The 26,389-nt window shown below is 43.2% G+C and overlaps 1 pseudogene; it reads right to left on the reverse strand.

The window, feature by feature from the left end:
* Positions 1-13,774: 13,774 nt before the first annotated feature.
* Positions 13,775-26,389, reverse strand: part of LOC147689113 (LRP chaperone MESD-like) — a 35,126-nt pseudogene continuing 22,511 nt past the window's right edge.

Genomic DNA, 26,389 nt, shown 5'->3' on the forward strand with positions numbered 1-26,389 from the left:
CCAATGGCAGAAAGATGCACTGGCGGTAGTGCGAGTGACTGTCATTGGCTGACAACCGTACTAAAGGGGTTAAGAGACGAACAAGGGATTTTGAAAGCAGCATATGCCGTTAGCACCCTAGAGGGTGTAGTAGAAGCCTTCTGTTTGTATAATGTAATCTCTGCACATGTGGCCAAACTGGTTGTCCTTACTGGAGCCTGTTGTGTCTCACAAATTTGGAGGCACCATCTAGACTGATAGCCAGTATGGTTTGGCGTGTTGCACGACTTTGGCCAGTTGTGTTCCCAGGGAGGTCTTATGGCCACCTCTCTCCTCTATTCGGAATGGGCACTTCATTATGGAACTTCTCGATGCATTGCATATGCCGGCTGAAGTAGCCATTGTAAAGTGTGCAGCACACAAGAGCTCTTGCGTCATGCACATTCTTTTATTTTTGTTTTTTATTTTTCTATATATATATTTTTTTTTAAGCCAGATTTTGTCACACATGAACATTTACATCTACAGTATTATATCGTACAAAAAAAGAAATGGAGTTAAGAAGTCTATCTTGACAATAAAAATCTTCATTAAGTCACTAAGAATCTATTAAACACTCTACAAAAAGATCTACACCAGTTATAGAAATCACATAGAAACAGTCTCCTATACACATTTACACAATAAATTGATATAAAAATAATTAGCAAGGTCTAAAATCTTCTTCCACCCCTCCACCATATGGCAGCAAATGCAGTCCTTCCCTCTACTTTAGTCAAAACTGGAGCCCCATATTTTATTAAATTTCGTAAGTCCTCCAATTCTTGCTGCATAGGTATATTCACTTTATTCACCCTTCTCATCTTCTGCCCCCATTCCAGGGCTGACGGAATTGAATCATTGCGCCATTTTTGTAAAACCAGTGACCTTGCAAATGCCATAGCTATATACAAAAATATAGTCCCTTAAACTGAGCAAAGGAGGTCAAGATCATAACCAAATAAAATTAGCCTGTCATTTGCTTCCAATTGTAATTTACATTCTTTTTCCAAATACTCAAATTCGTCAACCCAGTACACATACATTTTTGGGCAGTGGAGCACAATATGTGACCTATTAGCAGCAGGATAATTCAGACATCGGAAGCATTGGGAGGACTGATTGGGGTACATCTTTAAAAGGGCAGCTGGAGTTCGATACAGCAGCCATTTACTAAAAAATAGCATCCTATGCCAGTTTGCACCTCTTAAGGAAGTAAAGTTTAACCTATTGATCATAGACCAAATATGGGGAGAAATTACACAGTTCTCCTGCTCTGACCATCTCCTCAAAGTTTCAGATTCAAGATCAGCCCCCCTAATGGGGGCTAAATATTTCTTCCAGGTGCCTGGCTTCCTATCAGAAGTCTTAACTAATAAATCCTACACCAAGTGATTTTGAGCTAAAAAGGGGGTGACATTTATTTCAGCAAACTATTTAAATAAGGTGCCATAAGAGTTCATAAGAATAAAGTAATTAGTCATTAGTTGGCGCATGTCAGCTATAGACACCCAGTTGCCATTAATTATAAAATCAGAAATTTTAAGATAGCCAGCTGCCGCCCATTTTATGGCTAAATATGTGGGTTGTCTAACACCCATCAGAGGGAGGATTTCTTCTAATAAGGAAGTGGAATTGAATACCTGAATGTAGTATTTTTTTTAAAAAGCCTGCCTTCTTTTGAAAAGCCATTGGAGACTCTTGTAACGAACCAACTTTGGAGATCTAAACATTAGTAGAGGAGAGTGAATTTGACTGTCATGGCACATGAGATTGATAAAAATATTAGAGGAAAATGTGCTTGTGGTGGAGGTTTGAACCTTGATAAATATTGTGCAAAATACGCATCATAATAACTTTTAAGGTTGGGAAGCGCTAACCCACCCTGGTCTAAATCTTCATATAGTGCGGAGTGCTAAAAACAGATTTATTTTTGCCCAAATGAAGGCTGTAAACATTGACTCGACCTGAGAGAAAAAGGAACCCGATAAAGTGCATGGAATAGAGGAAAACAGAAAATTAAATAATGGCAATACAGACATTTTAATCAAAGCAACACATCCTATTATCGACAGTGGGAGTAAGTTCCATCTAGAAAACAGGCCTATGACCTTCTTTATCAAGGGGACAAAATTAAGCATGGGCGGAAAATCCGTTCCGCTCGTGGATTTGCGGATTTTCGGTAAATTCGCAATCCGCGATATTCGCTAATTTCCTGCAAAATCCGCGAGCGGAACGGATTGGGTCAAAAGTTCAAGCTGACTTTTGAAACTCTTTTAGAATGGCGCCGGCAAGCTGCCAGAGCCGTTCTAAAATAGTTACAAAAGTCAGCTTCAACAGGAAGCTCTAATAGATAAAGTAAAGCAGGTGCTCGAGTTGAAGGTCAAATTCAGTTACACAATCATGAATCACCCCAAACTTGGGGTGATTAATGATTGTGTAACTTAATTTGACTTTGAACTCGAGCACCTGCTTTACTTTATCTATTAGAGCTTCCTGTGGAAGCTCTTTGTAGCTATTTTAGAATGGTGCTGGCAGCTTGCCGGCGCCATTGTAAGTGGAGCTGAGGGCAGAAGGGCACAAAAGTGGGACAGAGGGCAGAAAGGGATAAAAATGAGTGGGGCAGAGGGCAGAAGGGCACAGAAACGAGTGGTACAGAGGGCAGAAGGGCATAAAAAACGAGAGGGTGCAGTGATTAAACAGGCAAAAAAAAACAACTCGCGAACACGCAAAGCGCCCCACGAACACCCACGAACACGCAAAGTGCCCCGCGAACATGCAAAAATAAAAAAATCCGTGAATTTGCATGAATTCGCAAATTTTGCAGATTGCAAATTCGCAAATCCGCAAATTTGTGGATCGCGAATTCGCAAAATTCGCCCATGCTTAGACAAAATTCAATTCATATAAATCATCTATTAAATTGGAAAAGAATATTCCCAAGTATCGCTTTGGGGTGGACTTAACAGAACGCTGAATGTAGGGGTGTAGATTTATCGTATCGCTCACACTCAGTATGACTTCTGTCTTGCCTTTATTAATTCGATATCCCCCCAAAGCTTCAAATTCCTCAAACAGCTTAAAAACCTTGGATTGTACCTCCACTGTTGGCTTAATTAACAGCAAGATGTCATCTGCATATAACTTTATATTAGGTATTGCTGGGATTGGAGGACGAATATCAACACAATTTCGAATAGCTGTTGCTAGGGGTTCTATAAAAAAAGCAAATAACACAGGCGATAAAGGGCACCCTTGCCTTGTGCCTTGCTTGATTTTAATAGATCCTACTATTTCAGAGTTAATAATTATATTGGCCACCGCGTTATCATATACATTCTGAATTTAAAGTATCAAAGACTGTGGGATATTATAGGAATATAAAATTGAAAACAATGTCTCCCAAACCACAATGTCCAAGGCCTTTTCAGCGTCAAACAATAACACAAGGGCCAGAATTTTCTGAACCTCAAAATAGTCCAATGCTTCTGCAAGGAAGTGGGTATTGGTGGCCAGTTGTCTACTTGCCAAGAACCCATTTTGATCAGCATGGATCAACTGTGCTGCAAATTTATTGAACCTACATGATAAAAGTTTTGTAACAATTTTATAGTCCGAATTCAATAGCGTGATCGGGCGATAGGAGCTAGGATCTGTCTTATCTTTGCCTTTCTTTGGGAAACTAACTATGTTAACCTGCCTAAAAGATTCAGGGACTGGGCCTCCTTCTAATAAGAAATTAATCAGGGCTAAAAAAATTCTGATATTGCCCCAAAAAAGACCTTAAAAAATTCTACTGGTAATCCATCTGGGCCACAGGCCTTGCCGTTCGCCAAGCTTTTTACAACTTCCTCCAATTCTATCAAAAAGAAAGAAGTGGCCATAATTTGGCTATCTGTTTCGGATAGGGTTGGTGGTGATGGATTATCCTGAAGGAAGGTGGCAAGTAGTTGGGCATCGACCCTTTGAAGTTGACCGTAAATAGAATCGTAGTGGGCCAGCATGATGTCGGCATTTATCCTTGGATCTTCTGTGGGAGCAGCTGTCAAGGGGGATTTCAATGTCTTTATTTGATTTGCCGCGGCTTGCTCTTTGGCCTGCCACGCCAACAGCCTACCTGTGAAATTACTTTCCTCATATACCTTCTGTTGAGAACGTTGAAAAAAGATCTCACTTTGGATGTTATAGACAGAGCAGAGCTCACGCTTGGCCTGATCAAGAAGTTTTTTATTTAAAACAGAGGGATCTTTTAGAAATCTCTCATTAAGAGCATGGATCTTATCTTCACGTTGTAGTTTCTCAAGCTTTGCTTTCTTTGACATAGCTGCGTCCTTGCCTATTATGAGCCCCCAGACAAATGCTTTGAGTGCATCCCAGACTATGTGTGGAGAAGTAGACACAATATTTAGGTTTAGGAATTGTCTAATCTCTGAATCCATCAATTTCACCCATTCCTTATCATTTAAATATTGCTTATTGAAGATCCACCATTTCGGCAGTCTCAGACCTGCCCCCAGGTGGATTTCCAAAGTCATCATTGCATGCTCTGAGAAGGCATTAAAAAAGAATTTTTGTTGAACGAACTCTAGCCCCTGAGAAATCAGAAAAAAATCAATGCTGGAGGAGGAACAAAATCGTCCTGATCCACACGTGAATTTCCTTTGAGACGGAAATGCGAATCACCATGGATCATGTAGGTTCAATATAGATTCATAATTCCTCAAGATTTTAAAGGATCTTAGCTTTGTCTGCCTCTTCACTTGTTCTGCAGAGTATACCCGCGGGTTCATCAAAATATTAAAATCCCCCCCCACAATTAAATGACCCAGGATCCTGCTCAGTGCTAGGAAGAGTTCCTCGTGGGGGTTAGTATTATCCTCCACTGGTGCGTAAAAACTCACAAAGGTGAGAGGGCAAGGATTTGATCTAAATGAAAAGGAGGCCCAGCACCACCTCCCCGATGGATTACTACCCGGGTTGATATACTCAGCTTGTAAGCTTTTATTGATAAATATAGCGGTCCCTCTGTGGGAGGCCGAAGAGGATGAAAACCCGCGGTAAGCTGCCCATAATCTGAACATAGAAAATTCAGATATCTATGTAGATGAAATATGGGTTTCCTGAAGGAGAATTACTCCAGGGTTTTCCATTTTTATTCAAGCTTCAATGGCACACATCTTTCTCTTATTATTGAGTCCATTAACATTAAAAGATACAACCTTTAAATTTGAGGTACTAGCCATATATTAAAAGTAAGGACTTTCTAAAGAAAAAAAGAAAAAAGTAATAAATTCTAGACAAACAATTGGCTTCATTTTTTCCCCTTTGCCAAAACTACCACTCCCCCCCCCCAAGTGAAAGTGGACATCCCCCCTCCCCGACACCCACCACCTTCCACTACCCAACTCAATTTGGGTGTCATGTTATAACACCCTGGTGATCTCAGCTCCCGCCTTCCCGGGAGTGTGGGCTACCCATCCCCCTTGGCAGCAAATCTCAAAATGCTGGCCAACGAGCTGATTATTTAGTTATTCTGCTAAAACATATAGGGCCAGATGTAGGTAATCTCGATTTACCTACTCTTAAATACAGAATCATACCGATTCAGTATTTAAGAGTAGGTAAATGGGATGTAGGTAATTTCACATTTGAAATTACCGAATTGGAATGATTCGGTAATTACCGAATCGGTATTTACTGATTCGGTAATTGCCATTGATTCCTATGGGCCTTAAGGCCCATAGGAATCAATGGCAATTTCCGAATCGGTAAATACCGATTCGGTAAAATTACCGAATTTGCAAGGGGGACAGGGTGTCACTTTGACACCCTGTTGCACCCCTCAATTGTGCATGGGTGCACATGTTGCTGACATACATGCCCCTAGGGCATGTTTGTCTGCAACATGGCACGTTTTTTAAAGCAAATAAAATGCTTTTTGAAGGGTTTTCATTATTTACCACCAACTTCTAGTTGGTGGTAAATAACGAATTCTTAAACCCTTGTAGCACTGATTACAGTGCTACCGACATGTTGAATTACAGAATCGGTAATTTTACCAATTCAATATTTTACCAAATTGGAAAATTGGTATTTTCGGCTGTTTCCGACCGGTATTTGGATACCTACATATGGCCCATAGTCAGAAAAAAAAAGAAAAACAGAGAAAGAGAGAAAAGGAATGAAATTTTTTTTTCTCTAGAGCAAACGATTTTGGTACAATTCCATAAATCCTAACAGCAGACTAGGTATATATATCATCCTGGGACTCTAATTATTTTAGCCCTGTACGTTCAGAGTGATCTGATCCAGAAGCCGCTGGGCTTCATCAACATCTGTAAACATAAAAAACTTCCCCTTCAGGAGGACTCTTAGCTTAGATTGCTCGGCTATAGACGCCTGCGCCCCCTTTGCCTTGAAAAATTGCAGCATTTTGACAAATTCTTTCCTGCGGCGAGCGGCAGAGGCACACATGTCTGAGAAGATTCGACATTTTGTAGTCTCATTCACGGAGAACTGTCTTTGCTGAAATGCTTTTGTTAGAACTGCCTCTTTGATGCGAAAGTCTGCAAAGTTGATCAGGATCGTGCGCGGGAGTGTTGAGTTGGGAAAAGGTTGAGGTGGAACACGGTGGGCCCTCATAATCGTGAGGTACCCCTGAAAATCAGGAATGACCCTTTGTTTGATAAAATTATTGACCCAGCTCAGGGGTTGGGACCCTTCCAGACCTTCGGGAACCCCAAGTAAGCGGAGATTAGATCTTCGAGAATGGTTTTCCAACTCCACCAGTTTCATTTCCACTGCTTGTTTCTTTTAGTAGCAACTTTGACTTCTTTGAGAACGGAGGCGAGTTGGTCTTCTAAGAGCGAAATCCTTTCCTCAGCCTCTTGGAGCTTGATTGGAAAGCCCCCCATAATATTCGCTAATTTCTCCAGTCGTAGGCTGAGGGAGGCCAATTCTGCTTTATGAACCCTTTTTAAGTCCCGCACTTCGTCTAAAATTAAATTTAGCATGTCCTTGACACTCATCTGAAAATCTCCTCAAGAGTCCATCAGTGTATTAGAGTCAGTATCAGTATTGACATTAGCATTGAGAAGAGGCGGAGGCAAGGATGACAACTGTGGCTGAGGCGGAAGTATTACGGAGGGGGAAGTAATCAAATCCACTGCCACTGCATCCTCTTGCTGACGAGTTGAACCCTAAACCGAAGGTTACGATACTGTTGAAGCTGTTGAAGGGACAGGATTTTTTGCAGAATTGGACCGTTGCTCTCTTGATTGAACCTTCCTGGAATTCTGCAGATTAGGTATTGGCCTCTCACTTTGATTAACAGAGCTGGAATTGGTCTCTTTGTCAGAATTTCGGGAATGGGGCAGGTTAGATAAGGCAGATTGGGTGACGCCTTGCATCTTATTAAGTGCATCTTGTGGGCTGAAAACAGGGCCCGGACCCGGACCTGGACTTTCTAGACTGACCGTGCCCCCGTTATCTGCATCCTTCTTAGCGTTCTTAGAGTTCTGGATACCTGGTGAGGGGATAGGAACAGAGGCCTGCTGCATAGGTTTTTTCATGAATAATGAGAATTGCTTAACTTCCTTTGTACACCCCTTTTTCTGTAAATTCGGTTCTTTATCCAGAATACAATCTTGCGCCAAAACCGCGGTTGCAGTGGCAACCTTGATAACAGTTTTCGTGATAGCCAGATCTTTACTGATGTTCTCTTCGGGGAGTACTAGCTGCTGAGTGACTTTGTCCAAGCTCTCTTCCTCCACTTCACCCTCGGAGCTCTCAGGTGTAGAATCTGTGATACGAGGCGGGGGGGAGCTTTCCACCTCTGTTAGCCGTGCTGCTTTCTTGGCTTTCCTTGCCTCCTTGGCTAGCCGCCGTGCCTTGGCTTTTGCAAGACGAGTATTTAGCTGCTTCCCCAATTCTGGAGTGCCAGGCATATTAGCTGCTTACAATGCTCTCCTCTGATTCAAACTTCAACAGCTCTCTCTGCCAGAGTACACGTTTTTGAGTCAACCTTGCCTTGCCTTGCTGGATTCAGCATTTAAGTCTGATGGTCTGCCTCTGCCTCTGCCTGCAACGTCTAGGATTATCGCTCAATTCTAATCAGTTAGGTTAAGTTTTGGATAGCCACTTCCCCGACGTCTCCTCACCTCCACCGCCTCCTAACAGAGCGTCCGACCTCCTCACAGCTGCCTCTCACGGAGCTCCGCCATTCTGCTGTTCTGCGCTGGTTGATTAATGGTAGTATCAGCTTGGCTCATGCTGGAAATCTGATGTATGGCAGCCGTAAACCTCTGTAAGCAGCCTCCTTCAATAATCGGGAAACAATGAGGAGAGATGAAAAATGCCGCCGGCCGAGTCTGTCCGATGTCCTGTGAATTCCGTCTGTGGCCCGTAGCCGTAGCTCGTAGCCTGCTAGCCAGGTAGTGCAAACGCCATCAGGTATGCTCTGCCATTCCCGGGGCAGGAGCCAGGATCACCTGATGCTACACGGAGGTGTGGTTCTCCGTAGCAGCCATCCGGGTCATGCACATTCAATGTAGAATATTCAAATGAATCTGAGCATTACATGTCTATAAACCTTTTGCTTACCATTCTGAATACATGGGAAGAAGTGACGAGATTGCAGTAACGTGCTAGAATGTGGATCACAGCAGGGTGTACTAAGAACATAGATGAAGGTTGGGTCTCGGTAGATGGTTGTGCTTAGCTGCCTAATTCAATGTTTCCCACAATGGCACAATATTTTCATGGTGTTACCCACACAGATGCTATGGGTCATTTCATTTACACATATTGTTTTAACCCCAGTTGCAGCTGAGTTATGTCACTGAAGTGCCACCCACATAAGCAGATAAATACAGGAAGGAGAACTCCAGTCCTTACGGGTCACCTAGGGAGATCAGGTGCTCCATTTAACCACAGGCAACTCAACTTTGTCGATATGCCTGTGAGTAATGGACTGTGTTACCTCGCTAGGAGAAATGAAGCCTAATGTGGCCAAAATATTGCTAGGAGAGTTGATTCCCGCATTTCTGGATCCCAGTTTCTCTTGAATCAGATTGTGGCAGTCACTTCAAGAATGAAGTAATAAAATGTTTGTGTGCAATTCTGTAGGTGGTTCAGAGGTTCCACTGTAGTTACTGATATGAGGCTTCAGGCGTTTTTTGGACAGATAAAAGGAGTGCTGAAATTCCATCTTGCTAAAGTGTGTGCATCCATGTCTTTGACATTGACTGATGCTCTTCCATTGGTGTTGATGAGTATTCCAGATAGGACAGCACTGTCCCGTCATGAAATTCTGATGGGCAGAGCCATCACACTTCTTGCTGTGCCTGTTACTGTACTTGCACATATTACAGATTACATGGTTCTTGACTGCTGCAAAGGCCTTGCTGATGTTGTGCATTCTGTCTCTTATCATTCTGAATTGGCTTCTCCTCTCTTCCAAGGATGGAGAAGTGCCATGACCTCAGCCTTGGCACCTGGGTCTTGGTGCAGAAGCATGTAAGAAAGTCATGTCTTGATCCCAAGTGGCGTGGTCCCTGTCAAGCTATACTGGTGGTCTTGAACATTGCTGTTAAATGTGGAGGACTTTAAACTAGATTACTGTATCACACACTCAGAGAGTGAGATAAGTAGAAGTCATGGTGACAACCATTACTGAGTCTCAAAGGCCAACTCAGTGCAACCATAGAGATCAGGTTGAGAAGAAGGAGAGTGCAGGCAAGTGTCTCAAAGCCAACCCAAGACATGTGCAGGGCCTGTGGTGAATGAGACATGAGTAGCCTCTTTGACCCAAACTGAAGAAGCTAAAAGCACAGACTCTCAGCTTGGAGATGGTACAACCAGTATGGCCTAAGGGAGGAGCAAGAAATGAAAGGTTGCCAAAGAATTGAGAGAGTCTGTGTCTGAAGAACATATTTCAGATATCCTCATTGAGAAGAGAGAAACCAATGAGTAAAGAGACAGTGACATCTAACAACAGTAACCAGAAAACTAAGGAGAACACAGGTGCCTAGTTGAAGGTACTCAGCTCCTGAATGTAAATACTTTGCTGAAAGTGAAGTTGACTTGAGGAAACATGAGACTGACGATAAGCAGACTGTTTTTTTGAAACCTAAAGGTTCAAATCTGCCATATTTTGACTTTGATTGAATTTTGTTTTTGAACTGATCAAAAATTAACACATTCTTTCATCTGAATGAATTTTGATTTGAACTTTGTGAGGATATTTAGGGCCCAGGCTCCTGTAAAAGAGCAGGGCTGCCATTTTAGAATAAGGTTTATGTAGGGTTAGGGATTGACTTTGCTATCCCTTGTGGACATGTCAATAATTTGGCAGAATTTTATGAAGACCCTTGTAGACTGCTTGTTTCTGGTATTTTTGTTTCTCATCTTTCCCTTTCTGATTTTCATGTGGACCCTTTCACAAAGCCACAGTAGATGTACAGTGGCCACAGTATCACTAGTTAGTTTTTATTATTCTAATTATATACTTATTAGTAAGTTTGAGTCATCCTGCAGTGTAACTTGCTCTTGAAGCACAATTTGCCCCCATAAAAGAGCAGTCTTGTTCAAAGTTGCAGATTTTACTTCGAAGTAGTTTTGAGGGACACTTCATACCAGACCCTAATTTACACAATGTAATACAGCATCAAAGGCTTCATTTAGAGCTTCTTCAAAGAAAGGGCTCTGAGATTAACTTTTAAAATAATGTTTTCTTCAAGTTGTTGCATGGTTATTTGTCACTAATAGATGCTAAAATGTGCTATATGTGCACTTATTTGCCAATGTCTGTTGCTGGTGGTGTGAGCCACCACCATATTCCACTAGCTTATCACCTAACTGGCAGCATTATAACGAGTTTTTTTATGGGCAAGTGTTACAGGGTGGTGTTTTCAGCCTATAGATGTGCTGTCTATAATAATAAGATACATGTGTGAAATGCAGGAACTGAGTCAGAGTGGCACTTTATTCGAAGAACAAGTTTAAAAAATGAATGTCAAAGGCACATTGTTCATCAAAAATAGCATTGTGTAATCTAGAAGATAAAACGTTTCAGAGACACCTTGCTAGATGAAAAAGTAAATCATGCAATTTTGTAAGTTTAAAAATCATGGCAAATGCAGAGGAGAGAGCAATAGGCAATTTCAAAATTTAATAAGCATTATAGCCTCAGCCAAAGATGCTAGAGAAGATGGCTGACTGGCACACACACACACATGCGTCATGACCCATTGGAGCAATTGTGCGAGATAGTCCGTCGAATGGACTGAAGAGCAGATCTTTATACTCTTTTAGGGCCAGATGTAGGTAACCAAATACCGGTCGGTAATGGCCGAAAATCTGTATTTTCGGCCGTTTCCGACCTGTATTTGGATATTGAGATGTAGGGGCTCCAAAAACCACTGATTCAGTAAATTTACCGATTCAGTAAATTTACAGAATCTGTACGTTTTCCGAATCGGTAACTCTACCGAATCGGAAATTTTTCTGAATCTGTAAATTTACCAAATCGGTAAATATACCGAATCGGTAAATAAGAAATGGAAAAAAAAGAGTTTTGAGATGTAGGAGACCTCTAAAATACCGAATTTGCATGAAATTCTGTATTTAAGAGTCAGTATTTACCATGCATTGAAAGCAGGTGGTAACCAGGTGCCGGCTATAAAAAAGGGCCCAAAATGCAACAGTGTGACCAGAATGGCGGCATTCTATGTGATAGCGAGGCAGCTACGGTTACAGGCAGCAGTAGAGAGGATCTGGAGAAGTGAGGAGCAGGTCTACAGGCAGAGGATCACGCTATTCCAACTAACTGAGGCAGAGATCCTGCAAAGGTACAGGCTACACCCCCACACCATCCTGGACTTGATCAGGGACCTGCACCCACTTTTGGAGCACCCAACCCCATACACCTGCTTGCCTCTGGGAGCTATCAGAATGTAATTGCTGCGATAGGTGGGGTGTCCCAGAGCTGCGAATCCGGTTTCTTCAGGAAGTTCCTAGAGGCCATGATGCAGAGAATGCATCATTACATAAGCTTTCCTGAAACACATGCCGAACTGCTTAAGAGCAATACTGACTTTTACCAAATTGCACAATTCCCACACGTCATCAGCTGTATTGATGGCACCCACATCCCAATTTGCCCACCTGCTGCCACAGAGTACATTTACAGAAACAGGAAGCCAACCCACACCATAAATGTACAGGTAATCTGTGATGCCAAGTACATTATCACAGACATAGTGGCCAAGTTCCCAGGAAGTACCCACGACTCCTACATCATTCAGAACAGTGGGATCTACACATGCCTGACAGTGGGGGAATTTGACGAAGGATATCTTCTAGGTAAATTACTGTGTGACACTCCCTTGATAGATAACGCAGAGGTATGTGTGTGTGTGCCTGTGAGTAATGGCTTTCTCATTTTCTCTTAGGGGATAGTGCATATGCTGTCTGCTCTTTCATACTGACACCCTACCTCAACCCTTCAACCCCCAGCCAGAGACGATACAACATGGCACACAATTCAACCAGGAACATTGTGGAGCACACCTTTTGGCTGTTAAAGAGCAGGTTCCGCTGCCTGCACAAAAGTGGAGGGGCACGGCAGTACTCACCAATCATATGCTGTAAGATTATTGCAACTTGTGCAATGTTGCATAAACTTGCTACTAAGAAGGGTACTGAGGTGGAATTGAGCGACTATGAAGACCATGATGATGAAAATGCACTACCTGAACCCAACACAGTAGGAGTTCAACACCAACAGATGGCAGACACAGACGGGCAGAGATCACACACAACTACTTTTAAGTAAGTAAAGAGACAGAGCGAAGGGTTCAATGTGAAAGACGTAGTTTAATGGGTACTACGTTAAATGTCAAAAGACACATCTGTCAAGTCCGAAGTGTGCCTAGCCTAACTGGGCGAACACAGGTTACCTCAGCCCCACATGTCCACTGGAATGTTGGCAGCATTACTGTCTGCACCTACGCACAACACTGCAGGATGGCTGTGGTTGGTTTTGAACATTGTCTGTTGAGCCAGGGCCTGTACTTTGGCGTATGCTGCTCCTCCTAATGTCCGGTATAGGGGTGCTGCTCCTGCTAGTAGTGTCAGCCGTGTCCCCTACACCTTCATCTCCTGCCGTGGCTGACTGGTTTGTCAGCAGCACTTCCATCGCTGTTGTTACTCTCCCCATCCCTCTGGTAAGATCTGTGCAGCAGTGCACCAGCCCCTCCTGAATTGCAACAGAACAGCGACATAACAGTGAAGTTGCTGTTGCTAGACGGTGCATGGCCTCTGTCTGCTGTTGCATGCACTGCCTCTCCCTGCGCCTCTGTGTGCGGTCCTCATGCAGTTCATCACAAAGTGACATCACGCACTGAGACATGTCCCTCACCCTATCTGCCATGTCGCTCATGCTATCCGCCATTGAGGTAACCCCCCTGTTCATTTTGTCCATGTTGTTATTCAGGTGGTCCATTTGTCTTTGAACTGCAATTATTGCTTTTGCCTGCAGGCGCTGCACCTTCACCATCGTGGTTTCCAGGCCACAGAAGACACCGTCACCATGGCCACTTGTGCTTTCCTCACGGACCCTACGGCGTCTCATGCCTCTGTGCACAGTAACAGGAGTGGACTGAAGACCAGCTATGTTTGCCGCTACTGGCTCATTTTGCATCGCACCCTCCCTTTCATCATCAGAGGATGTTTCAAAAATTTGTAGGGGGGAACATCATGCCTCCTGGGCCTGAAGATTTCCGACAAATCTGAGGCTGCTGATGAGGAATGTGTTTGTGGGTCCTGTTGTGGAGAGGCATGGTGCACAGGCGATGATGGCTGTTACATGGTGCCTGCCTCTGGTGTGGCAGCTGATTGTGTACTGGGTGCTGGAGGTCTTGCGGTACTGGGCCCTGAATTCCTGGATCCTTACTCGCTCCTCTCCCTTTGGGGTGCACTCTTCTCCCTCACATGCATAGTCTTGCACGAAGTCTCGCCTGTGGACAGATGCGGACAGTGGATAAGTGGTGCTTTCACCGTGTATTTCAATATTAATCACAATTCAGTCACACTATGTCATAGTCCTCACCTGCCTCTAATTGTATTGTGTGACATGCCTGACATTCTTTCATGATGACTGCACTGATGTGAGTTCAAATGACTACCACTCCCATAATGCATTGCTGGTGGATACTAAAGCCTGTACTGGAGTTTTGAAACACACAGCCACACTGGGGGAGGGAGACAGGCAAGGGGGGAGGAATTATGGACATGTCCCTTACCTTTCTTTGATGCAGCTCGGGCTGAGCTGTCAGCATCCCCAGTCCCAACTATGCTCTCTGGCTCCAGGGTGGACTCCACAAGCTGTTCCAGATCCATGAGAGCAGGTGCCTTGTTCTTTCCACCACCAGTAGCATTGGCCTCTTTTCTTTGTAAAGCCACATTTCTTTTTAGTAATGATCCTTATATCATACCATCTTTTCTTAAAAGTGTCCACTTCTCTGGTTGTCACCCCTATGGCATTGACCTTAGCCTGGATCCCCAGCCAGGTATTTCTCTTCATAGACTCTGCTACCTGCAGAGACTATCTTCCAAACAGCTGGGTTTGGTGTTTTACCACCTCCTCCACCAACACCTGTAGTTCACCTGTGCTGAACTTGAGTTTTCTTTTCCTGTCAGCACCTTCCCTCTGATAGTCTTGGGAATTCATCCTGCACTTCTGCACAGCTCTGCTCAGTACAGCCAGTCAGTGTATCAAAGCGCTGCTGGATGTTCAGTTGGTCTGCACCTGCATGGGTGTGGCCACTTCCTGATTGTGGGGTGGGGTGGATGCACAGGATTGGTTGGTTCCCCTGTTGCTTGGTTGTGGGGTGGGGTGGAGGCACTGGATTGGTTGGTTCCTCTGTTGCTTGGTTGAGGGGTGGGGTGGGAAGGAGGCACGTGATTGGTTCTTAGTTGAAATGCTTGATTTTTGTATCTCCGAATCGGTATTTACCAAATTGGAAAATACTGATTCGGTAAATACCGATTTGGTAATTACCATTCATCCCTATGGGCCAGGATATTTTTTTCCGAATTTTTACCAACATACCATTTTCGGTTTCTAAAATACCGAATCGGTGAAATTCGGTATTTTAGAGTCAGTAAAAAATAACTTACCTACATCTGGCCCAAAATGAGGAACTATTGATCACAGAATCACAACATTATCAGGTGCCTTGACGGAAGAACATGACGAAATTTGGTCACTTCTCGAGGTTTGACCGTAAATCATAATGAAATTTAACATTTATAAAAAATTATTTGCGTCACTTCTCAGAAACGTTTTATAAGTAAGCAGAAGAATACAAAATGTTAGATGTCACTTGTAATTTCTAAAGCTGTGGAAAGTCCCAGTTGGCCCAGGTGGCCCCCACTCCTACTCTCGGCCATTGTGTTCTTCTAAATGACAGAAACATCCTGTTCATGCTACATCTTGATGTTCAGAAAGATGTACATCTGAGTATACAGGAGGGCAAGGGGCCTACTGGCTCCTAGATGCTCAATGCAGTGTGGACAATTTTAACACAACCCTGTCTATGGGCCGGCAGGGACAATTGAGACTCTTATGCTTCAGATGTGGACAGAAACGGCCTGGGGCACTATATTTGTAAAAACTACACCCTGTTTCACAAGGTACTTTGAGGTCATCCCTTTTCAAATGTTGACAAACCCATACATAGGGTTTAAAGGGCTGAATCCATATTCCACTCTTTGAGCTTTTAAGGAAATGGCCTATTTCACGGGTGATGAAATACCACTGTCTTATAACACAGGGAATCTTATTCGTAAGATGAACAGGAATGAAAAAGGGCTTCATGGAATATCTGTGGGCAAGAAGGTAAGAGATTGCAAAGGATTCAGCGTACCTTAAGGCTACTATGTTGGAAAAGGTAGAACAGGAGTTAAAAGATACAGGGATATATATTTGATTCAGTCTAGGTATAGCAAAGGAAGGGAAGTTATGTTTTATAAGACTGTAACAATGGGTTTGGCATCCATTAGAGGTGGGATGGAGTAAGTGTATTCAAGGACTAGAGTTTCAAAATGAATATATTCTGTCTGGAAGAGACCTTGTGGTTCCTAGAATGTATTATGTATAATGCTTATTTCCCACAGCTTTCTAATTGGGTGGGTAGTTGTTAAATGGGCTTAGTATTTCCAAAAGTATATCATGTAAGTAAATTAGTAGAAAAAAAAAACAGTCATGGGAAATCTGTTTTTCTTCACAAGTGATTGGGACTACGATTTCTCCTGAAGGTGTGATTAAAAATTAAGTGAAAATTAGAACGTTATCAACTTTGGTTGACAGGCTGGCTGTTGATACTGCAGGTCTTCAAAACGGGGTTGCTTTTGATATTTTTTCACAACAGAAGGCAGAGTTTGTACTGAATTATGGGCCTGAATCACAAAGGTAAACTTTGACGTTTGGTTTAACTTAGACCAAACGTCTAAGTTTACGACTTTGGACATTTACAAAGGGCATTTATGAGTACTGTCTTTATGTCCACAGTCGGGACAGGTCTCCCCACCACAACTTATATACTCAACATGTGTTTAACTGTATGAAATATATGCAATTTAATAATCATTTTACAATAAGTGTTTTTTAATAAGAACCACTTATATATTTAGCTGAATTATAATAGATGCAATCTCAGTGAAAGGAATGTATGCTTTCTTTAAAATTGCACTTAATTTATTCACGTATGCTAATTGTATTCATTTAGAACTTGTTTCAATCTAAGGATCTATGATGTTACAACGCGTTATTTTACAACGCATGCTGTAACATCGCAACTTTTACAACGCAGGTTCCATTACATCGGATGCCATTACAACGCAGGATATTACATAGCAGATGCTATTACAATGCATACCATTACATCGTAAGTATAGGTAAGCATAACTTTTTTAAAAAAATGAAATTAAGTTAATTTTATTAATTTTATTTTACTAATATAATTAAAATAATTGTAAAAATGTAATTAATATAATTTATTTAAATAAGTTTAATTTAATTTTAAATAGGAATTAATGTAATTTAATTAAATTAATATAATTTTATAAATTTAATTTAATAAATTTTATAATAGTAATTATTTAAATTTAATTAATTTAATGTAATTAATATAATTGAATTAATCTTAAAATTGTAATTAATTTGATTTAATAAATTTAATTAATTATAATTTATTTAATTATTTTAATTTAATTAAAGTCGTACTTTAAAAAAAATAAACCCTAAAAATACCCCTGAACCCCAAAACCCAAACCCAGCCCTAAAACCTAAAAATACCCCTGTACCCCAAAACCTAAACCCAGCCCTAAAACCTAAAAACACCCCTGTACCCCAAAACCCAAACCCTGCCCTAAAACCTAAAAACACCCCTGTACCCCAAAACCCAAACCCTGCCCTAAAACCTAAAAACACCCCTGTACCCCAAAACCCAAACCCTGCCCTAAAACCTAAAAACACTCCTGTACCCCAAACCCAAACCCTGCCCTGAAACTTAAAAATACCCCTGTACCCCAAAACCTAAACCCAGCCCTAAAACCTAAAAAAACCCCTGTACCCCAAAACCCAAACCCTGCCCTGAAACCTAAAAACACCCCTGTACCCCAAAACCCAAACCCTGCCCTAAAACCTAAAAACACCCCTGTACCCCAAAACCCAAACCCTGCGCTAAAACCTAAAAACACCCCTGTACCCCAAAACCCAAACCCTGCCCTAAAACCTAAAAACACCCCTGTACCCCAAAACCCAAACCCTGCCCTGAAACCTAAAAACACCCCTGTACCCCAAAACCCAAACCCTGCCCTAAAACCTAAAAACACCCCTGTACCCCAAAACCCAAACCCTGCCCTGAAACCTAAAAACACCCCTGTACCCCAAAACCCAAACCCTGCCCTAAAACCTAAAAACACCCCTATACCCCAAAACCCAACCCCTGCCCTAAAACCTAAAAATACCCCTGTACCCCAAAACCCAAACCCAGCCCTAAAACTTAAAAATACCCAAACACCCCAAAACATATACCTCAGTACCCCAAAACATATACTCCTATACTCATACTTATTTTAAAAATTACTTAAATTAATATATTTAATTTATAATATTAAAAAACATAAATAAATATATTTATTTATAATTAATATTAATTAAATTAATTAAATAAAATTAAATAAAATTAAAAAAAAATTATATACTTACCTATACTTACGATGTAATGGTATGCGTTGTAATAGCATCTGCTATGTAATATCCTGCGTTGTAATAGCATCCGATGTAATGGAACCAGCGTTGTAAAAGCTGCGTTGTAACAGCATTACGACGTAAAAGTTGCGTTGTAACAGTAACACACCCCAATCTAATGTTGGCCTAATCTGAAACCAGGCCTCAGTGCAAAAGTTTTTCTATTTTCGTTTCAGGTGCCTTATCTATCTCCTTGTTATCTCAGAACAAGTTTATTGTTGACTAGCAGAACACTCATCTTCAATAAAATGTTTGGCATCGGATATGGAGACTGAGACAATTCAAGGCACCATCCTATCCCAGGCGGACCGGACATGATGTTACATCCAAGGTTGTCCAGATGATTGCTTCTTTGTTTGACGATGGGAAATTAGGGAGCTTACTTGCTCCCTTAGAACTTTGTCTTTTCATTGGGTTCTTTGGTGGAAGATGATAACAAAAAACCTTCTGGAAACGTATTTCATGCTTTAATACTGAGCTCTTAGAATGACAGATCAGACCCTGTACTGCTTTGCTTAGAGAAGACCTCTCCTCACCTCTGCTGATTTCCCTGCCCAGAGTGTTAAACTTCATGCTTGAATACTCAGACTCCTTCTATTGAACCTTAAATCTGGTTCCTCAGTAACGACACATAACTACTTTTGATGCTTTTTGGAACCTGATTAGGTCACATTTTGTTCACTGTATGTTATTCGGTTTTTCATAATCATTTTGATTGCATACAAGTTTAGACTGCATGAACATTTAAATATGTAAAAGATCTTACCGTATTCTTCTAGCAATGTTACTGATTGATTTGACATGAAACCCGAACTAAATTTATTTATAAAACCCTTAAGGTTTGGACATCATCCTCTCTGTGGATCCATATTAGTTTCACTGTACTCGCTTTGCATTCAGAATGTTAGCTCCTTTATTTCACTTCACGTCGACAATCAAATTACCATAAGGCCAGTAGTGGGTTTTATTTAATGACTTTTCTAAGAGATTGAGATTCAAGAAAGCCCTTGCTATCAAAAGAAAGAACTAAAGCGTAAAAATGCACACTATCAACATGCATACACGCCTGACTAAAGATGGCCGCTGATGAGGTTCCGTGACAATTGTAAGTGATGTTTTTGACTCGCACGAATATGGTCGAGTCTGGTATCTATGAACCGCAAATGACGAGTTTAGTGGGTGTATGTAGTTTCGCTGTGCTAACCTAAACCCTTCGTCTGTTTCATGGGTTATTCTATCTGTACCCACGGGTTCCATCTTAGATATGGCATCCATTTTGTCTCTTGCCCTCAAGTAGTCAGCGAACGGACGCTGTCCGCTTCGCGACCCTGGGATTCCCAAGATATCTACGGAAGACACATGTCCTTTGAAAGTGTCTTTATGACGAGGGGGATGATACTGTAAGGCAAATGGCCCCGCCCGAGGCTCATCTTGCCGTGCCAGTCTATTGTCTCAGCCGTGCATCTCATTAGGCACGTCCCTTTGATGCCAGGAGCTCGTGTTTCCCGATACCTCCCCTTTTACACCCTTTCCAATTCCCCACTGTCTCCATCTTCCTCCGCACCTGTCCTTGTTCCTTCTTCGATCTGTTTTACTGCTGATTGGAATGCACTAATGGTGGGAAGATGGGTTTTTACAGTTGGGAACCACCAAATGTTTCCGCACTTATGTTCCGGACCTTGAATGTATCAAAGAGACCAAAACGACCCCTCTGGGGGATAACTATGGGAACCAAGCCATAAACCTTTGTGTACCATGTAAACCTATGGGTGAATTATGTATAAAAGGAGCGATCCACAGAACCAATTGGAAGCAGTCTCCACAAGTAGCATGCGTTGTACTTGTCGTGACTTCTGTGTTCCCTGCAGTAAATAAAGCTCGAATCTTTGACGCCGAAGGAAGTGTCCCGTGTCTCTGTCATTTGTACGCCGGAGCAGGTTACCCACGAAGGTTTCAGGTGTTGTCCCCTGGCACCGCTGGGTCTTAAATAACCCAGTCCTTCAGTTGGCGCCCAACGTGGGGCTGCATCAGTGGTACCGGTCCAAGCCCGACGATCGTGAGGAACTTCGTGTGAAATCTCCGAGGGAAGGTGCACCCCGCTTCATCGATCCTGTTGTCGAAATAAGTGGCCCGAAGACTTTTCCCGCGAAGATTCCCGCCTCCTGACGCTGCGACAGACTGCTGCCCTGACTGTAGACCTGTTTTGGCGCTTGGCGTAGACCTTGGTATAGCGAGACGATTGACGGGCCTTCCTGGTGACGCCATCGATCTTTGAGTTAAGTATTTGTGGGTCGCTCCCAGAGTTCTTGGTTGTGGTTACTTAGTTGTTGCATGGTTCCATTGCATTTGTGGTTCTTGGTACTTTGTTGGGATATCTGACAACTGCAGACGCCAAAAACCGAGGGTTTTTGCTCTTTGCTGGGACTTGGTAAATCCCGTAACCCTTGAAGTTTGTGAAACACGGCTAGTGTGCAAGATGCCTGGTCGCTGTACTTTGTTTAGTTGTTTCAGACGTTGTGGTACGGATTCCCGACTGGAGGACTCGTGTCCGATACCTCCGGTTGGAACTCCCACTTATGAGCTCTACAGTAAGCACGGGCTAGGCCCGATTACTTTTAATGATTATTGGATTCGGTATACTAAGAAGGATGGTGTCCTTAGTTGGCCACCTCATGGTAGCTTTGAGACTCCAATCTTAGATAATCTAGAGGCTAAATTATTTGCGAAAAAGTCAAGGCCGGCCATGTTTGATGCCTTTCGGTTGTGGCGTAAAGAATCCCGCCAGAAAGAGATCAGACAGACTAAACGTAATCAGAGAGATGGTGTTGCTACCATTGTAAAGAAAGCAGAGCAGTTTCAGCGTGATAAGGAGGATAAGGAAAAGGAAGTGTTCGATAGGTTACAGCGTATGTCCATAGATAAATGCTATCCTGCTTTGCCTACGGAGTCGGATAAGAAGGAAGAACCAGTTGAGGATCCTCTAATGTCTTATCTTCTGAAATCGCCACCTCCGTATGTACAGGGTACCGCTGCTCCAGTGGTTCCCCCTGTACCTGTTCCTCCACCTGTTCTTCAGCCTGTTCCTCAACCTGCACCCGTTCTTCCGACTGTTCCTGCTCGTTTGCCTACTGCTATTCCCACTGCTCCTCCACTTCCGCATACTCCTGCTCCCGCTACTGTTCCTGCTCTACTAACTCCTGCTGTTGCTCCTGTCTCTACTCTTTCTCTTGTCAGTCCCTTGTGCTATACTTCTTCAGCTACTCGTAGTCGTACTTCTCCTGTTGCGGCTAACTTCTTTCATTCTCTTGGACCCATCCTTGGGTCCGCTGGTTCAGATGGTCCTCAGAGACGTAGTCAGCTTCCCGGTGGTAGGGAACGCGCTTCGCTATATAACATGGCGATGGGTTGGATGACCCATCCTCTTAGAAATCCTCCACGTATTGTACTTGATACGTTCTGTCAATTCAATGTACCGACACAAAGATTTGTTTTCGAAGAAATGTGTAAAGTTTTGCGTGATCAGATATCGGCCGATGCACCTGACGAGGTGTTGACCGCTCTGTCTGATCTACAACTACAGTTCTCGAATGGACTGATAGTGGATACCAACGTTCGACGTGCTGTTGAGCGGTTGTTATCCTTCCGTCCCACTCCTGTACCTCAAGCCCTGTTTGTTGAGGACGTTGAGAGGCAGTTAGATGCGTCTGGTCAGTTTCCTATGCGTGAAGTTCCACCAGTGTGGATGCCAGGCGATCCTAATGCTAACCCCATTGTTCCACCCTACTTCCAGAGAGTATGGATACATCTCCCATGGAAACGATCGGAAGTGTTGCAGGTGAAGCAATCTTTGCCTGACCCTCGCAAAAATCCTGCAGGGTATTATAAAGAGTTATCACAGCTCGTAGATGCTACGATAATGAATCTTGCCGATATTGATCTGCTGTTTGGCAATGTAGTACCGCAACCGGTCTGGGCTAAGATTCGTCAGGAAAACCATCCCAACGAATTGGGCGGTGATTGGGCTGCCATTATAGCGGCGGATGGGTTGCAAACTGGTGGTGCTAAACCCGAGCAGTTGATTGCTGCTCTCCCTCAGAGAATAATTACATTAATGAAAACTCTTATGCCAGCTATGAGGGTGAATTGGGACAAATTGTCAGCTTGTAAGCAGAAAAAGGACGAGAGTGTCTCTTACGAGATTTGAGGAGGCATTCATCGATCATAGTGGGCAGGATATGGGCACTGAGGGTGGTCAACGGTTGTTCGTGGATAAATTTGTCTCTAACTTGTTGCCTGATTTGGGCAGTAAGTTGAAAAACTCTGAAAGTGCGTGGGCCGTTTCTACTTCGGCTCAAATATTGGCTACAGCACAGTATTATGAGAACAGAGAGAAAGAGGAGAACGACTGAGCTGATAAAAAGACAAAAGAACTTAAAACTAAAGTGTTGTTACAGTAAGCATATCCTCTGCGTTTGAATCAGAATGCTTCACAGCAAAATAGATCGCAGTCGCAATCTAATCGACCACAATCTAGAAATGACTCCTCTTCCCAAAGATCTTCGTTAGGGTACAATCAGTGTGCCTACTGTAGACAGGAGGGTCATATAAAATTCAATTGTCCTGTTTTGAATGATCGTAATAGTGGTAACTCATCTAGAGGAGGTCGTGGTGGTTCTCAGCAGACATTACGCGGTAGGGGTCGTGGTGCTCAAAATGACCGTTCAGATAACTCATCAAATTCTAATAATTGTTTCGATCAACGTGGATCATCGCAAGGACGATCTGCGCAGTACAATGTAGACGATTATTACGTCGATCAGGGAACTGACAACAGTAATTACTAGGACAGCCATAGACAAGGAGAGGGAGTGGTATCAGTTCCGGTTGATCAGAGAGGGCCTTACGTCGCAGTTGCTACATCGGGCGTCGTTGAGCCTTTTCTGTTGGACACTGGTGCAGCGAAAAGTTCCATTATGCATTCGAAACTCCCTGGCGCACCTTTGTCTGGCTTAACAAATGTTTCCGTTGGATTCTCTGGCGCCCCCGTTAGCAATCCAGTTTCACGCCCTTTGCCTCTTACAATTGGGCCACGTGAGCTTGAAGCTCCGTTGATTTTGACTACTGGTTGTGGTGAAAATCTCTTGGGTCTGGATTTGCTAAAACGTTTGTACGCAACTCTGTATTGTTCTCCTGCGGGTGTAAAGCTTACGTTAGGAGAGAGGGTTGTCTCTCCTATGTACTTGTCTCTCGATAAGCTTCCACCGGAATTGAGTTCTCTTCCTGCATCTTTATGGGCAACAGGTCCCAATGATGTGGGCCTGCTTGACATCTCCCCTTATGTTGTTCAGTTGAAATCTAATGTGCGATTGCCATGTATTCCCCAGTATCGTATCTCTCTTGATGGTGAACGAGCACTGTTAGCGATCATCTATGACTTGATCGACAAAGATGTTATTGAAGAGACTCGGGGAAACGTGTGCAACAGCCCTGTGCTGCCTATTTTAAAACGTACTGATCCTTCGAAACCACCTGTTTATCGTTTTGTTATCGATTTACGGGAGGTAAATAAAATTGTGATTCCTCAGTTCCCTGTTGTGCCTGACATCACGGCGCTACTGACTCTGATTCCAGCCTCTGCGTCTTGGTTTTCGGTGATCGATCTGAAGAATGCGTTCTTCAGTATTCCGATTGCTGAGGAGAGCAGAGACCTTTTCGGTTTCTCTCTTGGTGGACGCAGTTTCCGGTTTAAACGCGCTCCTCAAGGCTACTGTGAGAGTCCATCGATTTACAGTCAAGCCTTGAAGGGTCAGCTAGATGCTTTTACGTTGCCGGTTGGTGCGGCCTTAATCCAATATGTCGATGACTTATTGGTAGCGGCGGATACTCAGGACATTTGCAAAATTGCTACGGTGTCGTTGCTGCAACATCTCTGTGACTTACATCACAAGGTGTCACCTTCTAAACTCCAATATTGTTGTCAAGAAGTAACCTATCTAGGTCACTTATTGTCAAAGGAGGGAAGGTGGTTGACCCCAGAGAGAATTGCAGCAATTGCGCGAATGACTGTGCCAACAACACAAAGAGATGTGCGTGCCTTTCTAGGTATCACGTCGTACTGCAGACAGTGGATCCCGAATTTTTCATTGCTAGCGAAACCATTGGTGGCTCTTACGTGCAAGGATGTTTCAACTCCTTTACCATGGACGGAAGAATGTCAGAAGAGTTTTTCTGAATTGCGTGACTCATTGTGTTCGGCCCCTGTGTTAGGTACTCCTGATTACAGTAAGCCGTTCACATTATACGTTCACGAGAGGGAAGGTTGTGCTTTGAGTGTCTTAACGCAACCTTTTGGTGGTAAGCAACGTCCATGTGCATATTTTTCCTCGACCTTGGACCCGGTAGCTAGAGCATTGCCGAGTTGTTTGAGAGCAACAGCGGCAGCTGCGGTGTCCATCCGACAATCAGCAGGATTGGTCATGGATAATATGCTTACGGTGATGGTTCCGCACGCAGTCGACACTCTTTTAAATCGTACGAAAACTCAGCACTTGACAAGTGCGAGGTTGTCCGGATACGAGTTGACGTTGCTGGCAAGTCATATTCAGATAAAACGTTGCAATGTTCTGAATCCGGCAACTTTTGTTACCCATTAGTACAGAGTCAGATGAAATAGCAGCCCATGACTGCTATTTGCGAACAGAGGAGGAAACAAAAGGTCGAGTGGACCTTAAAAACACTCCTTTAGAAGATCCAGATGGAACATTGTATGTAGATGGCTCGTGTTTTAAATTGCCGAATGGGGATGTGACCACTGCGTATGCTGTTGTAACTTTGAGTACTGTTGTGGAAGCTGCGAGATTGAATCAGAATTCTGCCCAGGCTGCAGAGCTGATTGCCTTAACTAGAGCGTGTGTGTTAGCAAAAGATAAACGTGTGAATGTGTATACTGACAGTCAGTATGCATTTGGTGTCGCGCATAGTTTTGGACGGTTGTGGAGAGAGAGAGGTTTTATGACATCGCATGGTATGAAGATTCAGCATGGCCAACTTGTGAACGATCTTTTGGATGCACTTACGTTGCCTAAACAGGTAGCGATTGTTAAATGTAGTGCACATCGTAAGGTGACGGATGATGTTGGACGTGGTAATGCGTTTGCGGATGAGACTGCTAAGGAGACTGCCCGGAACCTTAGCACTCGGATGTATGTGGCAAGTTCGGTTAGGTGGCCTGCGGAGACTAGTATGTGTGAGGACACTATCGAGAGTGTGAAGGCGATACAAAATGAGGCCACCGAGACTGAAAAAAAGAAGTGGAATGAAAGTACGGGAAAGTTGGATGCGAGTGGTTGTTGGGTAGACTTGTCAGAACATAAGAGATGGATGTTGCCAGATGCGTATGTGCTGGCTATTGTGACAATGGCACATGGGTTAGCACATATTAGTGTGAAAGGTATTTGTAAGTTGCTGTCTCCTGTGTGGAAGAATGATGGTATCACGAAATGTGCTGAACGCTTGGTTAAGAACTGTATGGTATGTATGTTGTACAATCCTGGTAAGGGAACCCCAACTCCTCCTGGTAGTTTTGCTCCCCCTTTGTGTCCCTTTGAGGTGATTCAATTAGACTTCATCCATATGGAGCGATGCAATAACCTGAAATACGTTTTAGTCGTGGTTTGTGCGTTCTCCCGATGGATTGAAGCCTATCCTCTCAAGGACAACACTGCTTTGTCAACGGCAAAAATCCTACTGAAGGAATACTTTCCTCGGTACGGAATGCCTCGGGTTGTGTGGTCTGATAACGGAAGTGAGTTTGTGGGGAGTGTAATGAAGAGTGTGTGCAAAGGCCTTGGAATTAATCAAAAATTCCATAGCGCCAATCATCCCCAGTCAGCTGGTTTGGTTGAAGGGTATAATGGCACCCTTGAACTAAAACTAGCAAAGATCCAGGCTACGACTGGTCTCTCGTGGCCTGACGCTTTACCCTTAGCTTTACTGTCAACAAGGGCAACCGTACACTCTCGAGTAGGGCTTAGTCCCTATGAAATAGTGTTCGGT

The sequence above is a fragment of the Lissotriton vulgaris genome, chromosome 10 (assembly GCF_964263255.1).
Source record: "Lissotriton vulgaris chromosome 10, aLisVul1.2, whole genome shotgun sequence".
Classification (NCBI taxonomy): domain Eukaryota; kingdom Metazoa; phylum Chordata; class Amphibia; order Caudata; family Salamandridae; genus Lissotriton; species Lissotriton vulgaris.